This window comes from Galeopterus variegatus, unplaced genomic scaffold (assembly GCF_000696425.1).
Source record: "Galeopterus variegatus unplaced genomic scaffold, G_variegatus-3.0.2 Scaffold232, whole genome shotgun sequence".
Taxonomy (NCBI): domain Eukaryota; kingdom Metazoa; phylum Chordata; class Mammalia; order Dermoptera; family Cynocephalidae; genus Galeopterus; species Galeopterus variegatus.
The window spans coordinates 649,710-660,371 of NW_007726343.1; the positions used below are offsets into that span (position 1 = coordinate 649,710).

The following is a 10,662-nucleotide window of genomic DNA, read 5'->3' on the forward strand; positions in this document are numbered from 1 at the left end:
CATTACTAAGTTGACCTTTGCTAAGTATGGAGTAGAATACAACTTGTGTAGCAACACACAGTTATGACACGTATGTAGTTATCATGGGCCTCTAAATGTAGTCACACAAATTATCTCAAAATTAAAAGAAAAGGCAAACTGGACCTGATAGAAATAAGGCCATGGCCAGAAAGGTTTGGTCAACCATAAGCACATAAAGGACTCTGTAAAATCTAGAGGATACACAGAGAGGAAGTAATTTTTTGGAGGTAGCTAGGCTGTTTATTATACTTGCTACTGCAGCTCTGGAATGTTCATATAATTTTGGAAATGTAAAGAGATTAGAGGGTTTTGACATAAGGTCACTTCTTTCTAACCTTTCACTCTTGTTTTGTCATTTGTCTGAGTGGCCTACATTCTTTCTCAGACCAAAAGTCCCATTATCAATGCAAAGATATTATTTGGAAAATTGAGTTTGCTTCTCCCCATTAGAACAAATAGTAATTTTTTAAAATAAATTTCCAGGGCTGAGCCCGTGGTGCACTCGGGAGAGTGCGGTGCTGGGAGTGCAGCAGCGCTCCCGCCACGGGTTCGGATCCTATATAGGGATGACCAGTGTGCTTACTGGCTGAGCGTGGTGCGGCCGGTCTCAAAAAGGACAAAAAAAATAAAAAATCAATTTCCAATTTTCATAAATTGTGTATCATACCAAACACAGATTCTCAGATTTATTCCCTTAACATCATTTATATTTGTATCTACTCCTTTGCCAAATAAGCACAGTCCATCAGCAGTTCTCCAAACCAAATGTCCCATTTCTCTTTCATTTCTACCACTTTAATTGGAGCGGATTTTATTTCTCTTTTCTAACTACATTAGACAAGAGATTTCTACCTCTCAACTTCTAGAGTCTCTTCAGTTCAGTTCATCCTATTCTTGGAAAATATCTTCCTCAAACACCATATTTTATTTTACCATTCCACCATTCAGAAATTTCAGGGATTCAATTTATCAAACAAAAACCTTTACCAGCTTACCTGTTAAACCTCCTTTCAGATCAAGATTGGGAGCCAATTTGAGTTCAATTCCTTCACCCTTTCTTGCACAAAGTTGGCCCTGGTCTGCATTGGTACTTTTGAGCATATCATTTCCTTATTTTCTTCCTTTCCAATATTCTGTGCTCTTTTAATCTGGCTCATCTTTTCTCTTCCAGGAAGTTGGTGGTTAACCTTCATCTTTTAACAAACATTTTTTAGCTTCTTTAATTGACCCCATCACACTTAGACTATGTTGATTTGTAATTATTTATTTGTTCTAAAATTGTGAGTTTCTGTATTTATTTCTGTGGATGTGAAGAGTAATAATCTCTAAGGGCATGACCTGAATTTTCAAATTTTAAATATATATATACATACATAGAGAGAGAGAGAGAGAGAGACCCTCTCCAAATATATGAAGAAAGTCATATAATTATATATTTATGTGTTATATATAATTTCATAATATATACAACTTTGTCTAATATTCTGTCATTAACTTGTTTTTTGTTAAGTATAGAATGTGGAAGATTTATCAGTGTGTGACAGGTATACAGATTACTTACTGTGGGCCTTAAAAATTATTTATTCTAATTTTTTTAGGATTGGAAAAGGATGAAAATAGGCCTTGCATTATATTTGCCCCTCTATACCTTGTTTTTCCTGCCCACCCTCCAAACCCAATCCTTCATTGGGAAACACACACACCCTAGAGAAACATCAACTAATATAATTCTCTGAACATTTAAGAGGTAGGTGCTTAGTAACTTTTGGCTGGCCAAAGGGCAATATGGGATAAAGCAAGAATGAGGCTGAGAAAAATCTTTATTCTCCCTGAAAATCAAGAAAGGAAAAAGGGGTGGAGGGAAGAGCATACACTAGAGTACGGTGTGACTGAGCAGAAGCAAGAATTTTTAGCAACCACTGTTTTCTTCTTTGTTTCTTGCATGCCCACCATGAAATTCCTGTCTTTGACCTATGTGGTGATATGACTGAATATCCTGGAGTTGATAACCGTCTCCTCTCTCTCTCTTTTTATATATGTATACACACATACACATACATGTACATACATACACATGGATAATACTCTCTCACAGTGTATCTCAGGGCTGCGCTGCTGCATGTCCCACTTGGTTGAAAGGGCATCTCTGATCTGACAGATTTATTCGTTGAGAACAGAATCATGCATTTTAAATCAGTTTAATTCTTAGCAAGACAATGCACATGGCTCACGTAGATTTTGTTGTTGATTTTCCCCCTTATATGTTACTCAGAGAAGTTCCTGTCAGTATAAATCAGTGGTAATGTAATCAACATTATGGCATCTTTGATATTGCATTTGCTAAAGCCTTTCTGGATGTTTAAGTCAGCTTTCAATGATTGATATTATAGATAGTGGATAAACATTTTTGATGGATCTGTTTGCTTACAGATAAAAAATTCTAATCCTTTTTTCTCTTTGGTTTAAAGAGTGTAATGCCATTGGAGAGGAAACAGTTCAAATGTGGCCATCATAGGTTGGTGGCCCCCAAAATAGAAACTCACTTAGGGTAAAATTTGCTGTCAGGAAAAATGGAGCGTTCTTTCTGAACTCACGAACACATGGTTCATGTGAGCTTGCTTGTAGATGGTTGCTACAATAAGTCTTCTTTCATACAGGTGTGTTTATGCCCCAGGCTTGCTGGCCACAGTCCATTCCATTTACAGAAGCTGAATTAAACAATAACTACCGCATTGCAAAAAATGGTGGGGGTGGGGGAAGGGGAGGGGGAAAGGTGAGCGTCAAAGGAGATGCCTGAGAGCTTTGTTAGGGCCAAGAAAAACCCTGTTGCAGTTGTCAGAGCTTGTTGATGTTGCTGGGAACGGCACTTTTTTTTTCTCCTGGATTTTGTGGTTCTGCCTTAGGAAAGAAAGTAAAATAGAACGGAAGAACAAAGTCCTACTCTATAAATCAGCAGCTGCTCCTTGCCAGATCAAAGGAGTGACATTTTTGCTCCTGGACTACTTGTCCACTTGAGGGCTTGACAGGCAGCTAACAGCTGGCCTGCTAGACTGTATGGGAGAATCAGCCTACATCTTCTTCCGAGCAGATGACAAGCTAATCAGAGACATAACCGTAGCACAGGGCATGTGAGAGCACCTTGATCTCTTCAAACATATCTAAAACATAATTGCTAAACAGCTTGGTGCATTTTTGGCAAGTTAATGCTTAGGTGGTTTCCACTGAGAAGTAGGATAGAGAATTAATACTTCAATCAAAGGTCGTCATGAAAGCTAAAAAGATACTAGATCTGTTGGGATCTTCCCCTCTTAGAGTGAATTAGTAAATGGCTTGTAAAACAATGGGAACTGGCTAAGAATGTATATAACTGATTATCAAATGACCGGTTGGTTTTCAAAGCCCAATCAGGCTATATTGTTCAGATAGATGAATGGGTAATTGAAAATTGGTAATTTTGAAAATGATTATTCTTACTTTTTATGCTGATAGAGTTGAATAAGGTTGTAGATGTACCTTCTGTGTCTGCAAAAAGTTGTTTTCAGAAGCACTATAAGGTGTGTAGGTATCCAGATCTGGAATTTTAATGTCAGTAGTAAAACTTTCAAAGTAATTCAGTTTCTAGTTTATTTCCATCTGCAATAAATCATGCACAGGATGAGGTAATATACTACAACTTATATCTATTGACTTAGCATTTTATCTTTAAGAAGATAGATCTTAGATATGAATAGCTAAGGAAGGTTGAGTGTTTTCTCCTCCCTTGCTATCAAGTAGCTTTGAAAGATCACTTTTATAGTGCATGATAAATAGCAACATATGAATAATCTGATGGCATTCTGTAAGAGTAACAGTGCTTCAAAATCATAATCTGCTGGGATGTTTTGTTAATGCCATCGGGTGTGATTATACTCATGGAATAGCATTTATTGTTGCTCAGTATTATAAAGGAAATAAAAGATAATTCCCTATATGAGGAAAAAATTCTCAAATAATTTTATTAAAGGTCTCTATGATTAGCCATATAAATCTTAGTCAAATAAGATGCCAAATTTTCTAGGACACCTTTTAAAATGTTTTTAACTATAAAAACAATCATTCTTATTATTAAAAACTCAAATAGTACAGAATTATATAAGAGGAAAAATGAGAAATCTGCCATCCTTCTCCTATCCATTCCTGAGAGATAGCCTCTATTAATGGTTTCCAAAAAAACATTTTATTGGCCCAACTCTTCCTTTAGGAGGTACAGACAGAGTAAAATGAACTAAATTATTATAAATTGTTTGGTGCCCAAGGCAAGTGATGAAAAGAATATTTAGATCTGAGATACCTATAGAGAATACTATGAGCCTTTTTGCAGCTAAGATTCACAATTAGAACTTGATCTTTGGGGCCGAGCCCGTGGCGCACTAGGGAGGGTGTGGTGCTGGGAGCGTGGCAGCGCTCCCGCTGCGGGTTTGTATCCTATATAGGGATGACCGGTGCGCTCGCAGCGCTCACTGGCTGAGTGCAGTGCGGCCGGTCTCAAAAAAGGACAAAAAAAAAAAAAANGAACTTGATCTTTGGGGCCGAGCCCGTGGCGCACTAGGGAGGGTGCGGCGCTGGGAGCGTGGCAGCGCTCCCGCTGCGGGTTTGTATCCTATATAGGGATGACCGGTGCGCTTGCAGCGCTCACTGGCTGAGTGCAGTGCGGCCGGTCTCAAAAAAGGACAAAAAAAAAAAAAAAAAAAAAAAAAAACTTGATCTTTGTAAGTTTCTGTTCCTAGAGTACTAGAATTTGATGTGTAATCTATAGTATGTCTTCTCAAACTTAAATGTGCATGAATCACCTGAAGATCTTTTAAAATGCAAATTTAGATTCAGTAGTGCATGAGTGGGGACTATTGTATTTCTTTGTCTCTAACAAACTCGAGGTGATGTTGATGCTTAGAGTAGCAAGGAGTTAGAGAACCATTTAGAGAGAGTGATTCCAAAATAGCTCACTCTGCTGCCCACCCCAGCAGATGCTTGCTCCAGTGTCTAAAATCCCCACCATGACATCATACATTTGGATTAAGCTGTGATTTCCAGAAAGACCCTACCATATGAACCCATGCTACTTATAGGAGTGCAGCACATTATTACCCTATCAACCCAGCATGGATTTGTTTCACAGTCACCCACCTACCCTTAACTATTACCTGTGAGAGAACAGAGCTGTTTAGTAGCATTGGATAGATGCATTTTGAGTGTAAGCTAACATTTAATGTGCCTTTACTATGTGCCAGGCTCTGTGCCAAGGATCTTACATACAATATCTCCCCTAATCCTCAATACAAGCCAGGCTCAGTTATTTCCCCAGTTTACAGATAGGAAACAAAGTGAGGCTTAGGAAGGTTAAGTAGACTTTCCCCAAATCACACAGCAAGTAAAGAACAGAGAACAGGAGCTATGCTCTTCATCTGGTTGCTCGATGCATAAGTCTAAAATATAGGACAATAATTGAGAAGAGCATACTCAAAATAGAGTATTTTAGTAAAGAACCTATGTGAGCCCTTCTAACTTTAGGGAAGAATTAGGCAAAAAGAAGAATATTGAAAGAACACAGTAGAAGGCCATCAAAGATAAGCATCACCCACTTGATAATTTTGCCCAGGGCCTTTCATGTCAGCACTCCACGACTCAAGGCATATTCATAAAACTATAAATGTTTGTGATCCCAGATTAATATCATGTTTTCATCTTAAACATTTATTAGTATTTAGTTCATATGTTTTTAGAGGTGTGGGCAAATCTCATATTCTATCAGATTATAAATTAAGCTATAGCTCAGGGAAATTAATTATGATCTACGGAGGTGTCCCTAAGTAGCATATGAATCTCATTCATTTACCTTACTTTGCTCGCGACTGTGAGAAAAGACCCATTGTCTGGCCACCAGTGAAAAACTTACATTTGCGACGTGACTTAATCATTCATGTGGCGAAGTGCATGTTCTAGGGTGTTAAGCCTGCTGAATTCAATGATTTAACCATTTTAGTGTATCTTACTGAGAAAACTCAACTGTTAGCCACAACTGCAGCATAGAAAAAGATGTGCAGTTTTTGTAAAGTGAGAAAAAATTAAGAAACTTGATAACTGACTTGCTAAGGTTGAAGCTTCACTATTTGAAACACCAATCAGGAGCAGGCTTTGTGAATAACCCCCTGGCTGATAAGTCCCATGACTGGAGAAAGTGGAGAAGCAGAGCTTTTTCACTTTTTAACAGGTCCCCAGCCACCCAGCTACCTGCAGCACCTTTTCCAAATTGATCTGATCCCTCTTCAACAGTTCACTTTCCTTCCTTGACCATACCAATCCATGTAAAAGCTTCGATTCTGGCAAATTTTGATTCCTCCTCCGAGTGTTCAGGGCTGGCAGCTGTCCAGGTGACTCCACGGAGGCCTGCACTTTCTAACAAAAGGAATGCTGCCGCAAGAAGTTGGTTACCAGGTGTGGCATGAAGTTAGTGAGCCGGAAAAAAGGGATTTATCAGCCATTTAAAAAGGAGGGCAGAGGGAAGAAAGGAAGAAAAGAAAAGAAACCAGCCAACAGTCAGGAATGACACCTAAGTCTACTTCTATCAATCTGAACTATGCTTTGGAGTGAAAAGTCTTTAAAAGAAAAATCATGATGGTCAGATTTCAGTTGCAGAAAAGTATGCAAAGCTGAGAAGTTTGGATTTTCTGGAGGCAAGGGGTGGAGGTCTCCAGGAGACATCTCTCCAGCAAAACAGTAAGATGAGATTTCAATAATATCTGCCATTTTGGGTTCATTCTTTTTAATGCATTCTTTTTTCATCTCTGAGTTGACTCAGAAAGGCCTCATGATTCTCAGAAGGTTGTTGAATTTGTTTGTATAATTATTTTAACCTAACAGTTTTAGTAGATAACTTTTACACACCACACATACTAATGCATTTTGTTTAAGCAAAATTGAGAGAAAGTAGATAGTCTTAGTAGATACTCCCCAGAGCTTTTGTGTAAGCCTGGATACTAACTTCATGTTCAATACAAATCAATGGAGCCAGTGCACTTTAGGGTACTCATTCCCTAAGGAGTCACCAGTAGAATTATCTATAGCCCTTAAAAAAAATCACAATGAGGCTAATGAAAATTTTTTCTAAGTGAAATCTGGATAAAACACTAGGCTTACCAGCACATTTTACACGCATGTTGTACAAAACTCAGAATTTTTTTTTAAGAACTATTTAATATGTAAGAGGACTTTGTAACAGGGTTAAATTGTTTATACCAATAGAGAAGTATATATTATATGTCTGCAACTTCAAAATCATTCTGGGATGACATTAAAACTTAGAGAATTTTTTAATATCAGATACAGATGAAAAACCTGACAGTCTTTGGATTGGAAATAACTTGTGGGGGTTTTCATTAAAGTTGGGTGCAGCTTGCTGCATTTTGGTTAGTTGGACGTCTTCAGCAATTTTTCAAATGTTTTGGGTTTGGCAAAGTCCAAAATGTTTTTTGCCAAGACCCTCTTTTCCCCTTATTTTTTAAACCCGTGTGAAATTCAAGGATAACTTAATCCATATGTGTCTGATTCATTTACACTTAACTCATCAAAATGTTATTTTGTAAGACCTATTTAATATCCAAGAAACCTTTTGAGCCTTTTTAAGACAAGTCTTTTGTCTTTGAACCAGCAAGTTGCATTTTTCCATATGAATGGGGCTTGGACCTTGAAAGATTGAAAAAAAGTTGATTTTCAACTTAGATTCTTCAAATTTCAAGTAGAATCAAAACTTGGTATTCCAGTTACTACTTGAGTACTGAAAAAGGTCATTTTTAAAATATAAGTCAGAGGAAGTGGAAAAAAATTTCATGTCATGTAATTTTGGGGAAAGACCATGTATGGAAATTGCATCTTAGGAATATTAAAGAAATGAAAATTATTCATAGTTTGATTTGTTTTAATCTGTAATTTAAATGACTCTATTTTATGTATGTGGGTGTATTTTCTAAGAGTAACCTATGGGTCATCAGTAGGGGGAGGGAAAGAGTAATTTCATTTTTTATTGTCAAAATTTTCTTAGAGTCAACTCATTAATTGTTAATTTTTATAGTAACATCTATGGTGTTAATAAGATATCCCAGGATAAGGGGAGTTGACAATTGGCAAGAGTTGTATGTTAAGAGATTTCTGAAAAATTGGGGCCCATATGTTTTTAAAATCCTGTGTGATTTGAAAGAATGTGGTAGAATTATGAATCTGGCAAGAAATAGCACCATGGATCAAAAACATTGTTTGAGAACAAAAATCCGGAGAGGCTAAATGGAACCCAAGTGTAAAAAGCAAAATCTCTATGAGCCTTTGTAAAAGGATCTAGTGAAAACTTTCAGAGGCTTCTATTCATATTTGTTTAGAAGTGGGCAAAGAAAAGCCATCGCCATAACTGCTAGTGAACATCCAGTCCATGTCATGGTAACTAGTTGAAAATGTAGTACTCCAGTGGCATTTCCAAGTTCAGCACTTCTATAAAGACCTGCTAGCACAAAAAATGCTTTTTTTAATGTACTGCATTGTTGTGTATCCCCAATTGAACAACCTTTTGAGTGGACCCCGTTTTTACTAACGTAAACATTCTGACGAGTATCCAAAGAAATGACCTTTGAGTGAACCTCTAACCTTCCCCGTAATTATTTGTTTGAAGACAGTGTGGAGTTCTCCTGCTGAGAACTAAGAACCATGATGCCTTGCAGCTCTGTGAGCAAGGGAGTGTTGGGGGGACTGGAGAGAAAGACATAAATAAGAGAACAACCTCCAGATGTAAAGAATAAAAGAGTAAAAGGATGAAATTAAAAAGGGAAAAAAATAGCAATTCGTTTTATCTAAAGAGTTTCCCTATAGGAAGAAAAACAACAGGATTAGTAGCACATAAAAAAGGGTAAAACCCCTGCTATTTGTGTCCTCCATTAGAAACTTCAAGGAGAAAAGGCTTCTCTGGCTTTCCCGAGCATCTCTGTTGGTCTTAACCTGAGCTGATAAAAAGAGTTCCTGGGGGTGGAAATATCAGGTCAGTCCTCCTTGGTCCAGTAATGCAGTGGGGAAAGAGTAGATAATTAAGTTCTTTTTGTGATTTGAGAGATTCTTCTGGAAGTCTTTGTGATCTGGTCAGATATTTCTCAGCAACCCTTCAGGTGACAGGTGAGAATAAATATGCAGTTCCGACTCCTTTTGTTTTCACCTCTACTTAGCCTGTCACTTTCTTCCTCAGTCCTTAGGGGGTGTAACATTTTTGACAACAGAGCTATACTTTCTTAAGTAATGAAGAAGTTCATTGTTTTGCAAACAAACACCACATGCAAAAGGCTCCTTTGGTTTTTTCGCAGCTATTATTCCTCAGCCTAATTGTATTCCCACCAGAGTGCTCACAGGAGGCCTGAGCGAGTGTAGACTGTCCTCCACAGAAGGGACTTCAACTTCATAGGAACGTAGGGCTTCCAACACACACTAGAAGTTTTCTGGCTGATTTCAAAGAATGTTGTCAGTTCCTACCTGTGGCCTCATGTGGACTCATTAATAATTAAGTCCCCCTACACTTAAGATTTGAAACTAGAAATATTGAAAAATTTTATCAATGGTTATATTTTTCAGGAACAGCTAGCTATATGCTCCCTGCCTCCTCAGAATGCAGGGCCAATGAATCCTGTGCATAAGCTTAGATGTGTGGGGAATACACATCATTAAATGCACAGGGACAAGGGTAACTCGCAAATGGTAGAAAATTGTTTTGTTTTTATTAAATTTGGGGAAATAAAGGAGATTTCTTATCATCTTACTCTGTTTATACATGAATATTTGATGGGCATTATTAAACATTAAAGTAACATGAAGTAGGCACTTATTTTTGGATTTCCAACAAAATTAGATCCAGGCTTCTTAGATGAAATAACTGCTTCTCCTTTACATTCCTGCGATTCAGCCACCACCTGATTTGAAAACGTTTCTTGGGCTCTAATATCAACCATGTGTACCTGAAGCTCTGTCTTTCTAGTGGGTTGAAAGGTGGCTGAGTTTATGGTTGGCAGTTACCTTATCCGCTGCCCTGGGTGTCCCAGATTAGGCTGGAAAGGCCGCCCCCAGCTGGCACTGACCTCTGAATGACCCCTAACTTTACAGGCTTAAACTGCAGGAGTTGCCGAAGAGCAGAAGTCTTTCTGGCCAGCACTTATTACTGCTGTGTTGGTGATAAAACTTCAGACAGCCTAATTGATGGCTTCGGTGACCTAACAATACCTTGTGAAAGCCGAATGCCAGAGCCTGGTCTCCATTTATGACCAGCTGCAAGGGGAAGCCGGGTCTCCCTATGATGGGGAGTCTAGGGAAAGGGGGGAAATCTTCCAGCCTGTGAACTTTAACCAGATTTCTACTCATTCAAGAAGCAGAAGCACAATCGCAAATTAATAGAAGTTTTCCCATGGAGAACTTTTTTCCCTCCCTGAGCTTTTTTAGCAAGTTGGCTTGGAGTTAGCTAGGCAGTGACAGTGGAGATGATCCGGTCAACTGTTTTTGAACTCTGAAAGGGAAATTTGACTTTAAGTTAAAAAGATAATTTTCAGTAGATGTTTGACTGCATTGCTTTCTGTGCAGCATTCATGG

The 10,662-nt window shown here is 38.1% G+C and overlaps 1 protein-coding gene across 4 annotated transcripts in view; it reads left to right on the forward strand.

The window, feature by feature from the left end:
- MEIS2 (Meis homeobox 2) overlaps nt 1–10,662 on the forward strand; it is a 205,078-nt gene that overhangs the window by 188,508 nt on the left and 5,908 nt on the right. The gene's annotated exons all lie outside the window — the stretch shown is intronic.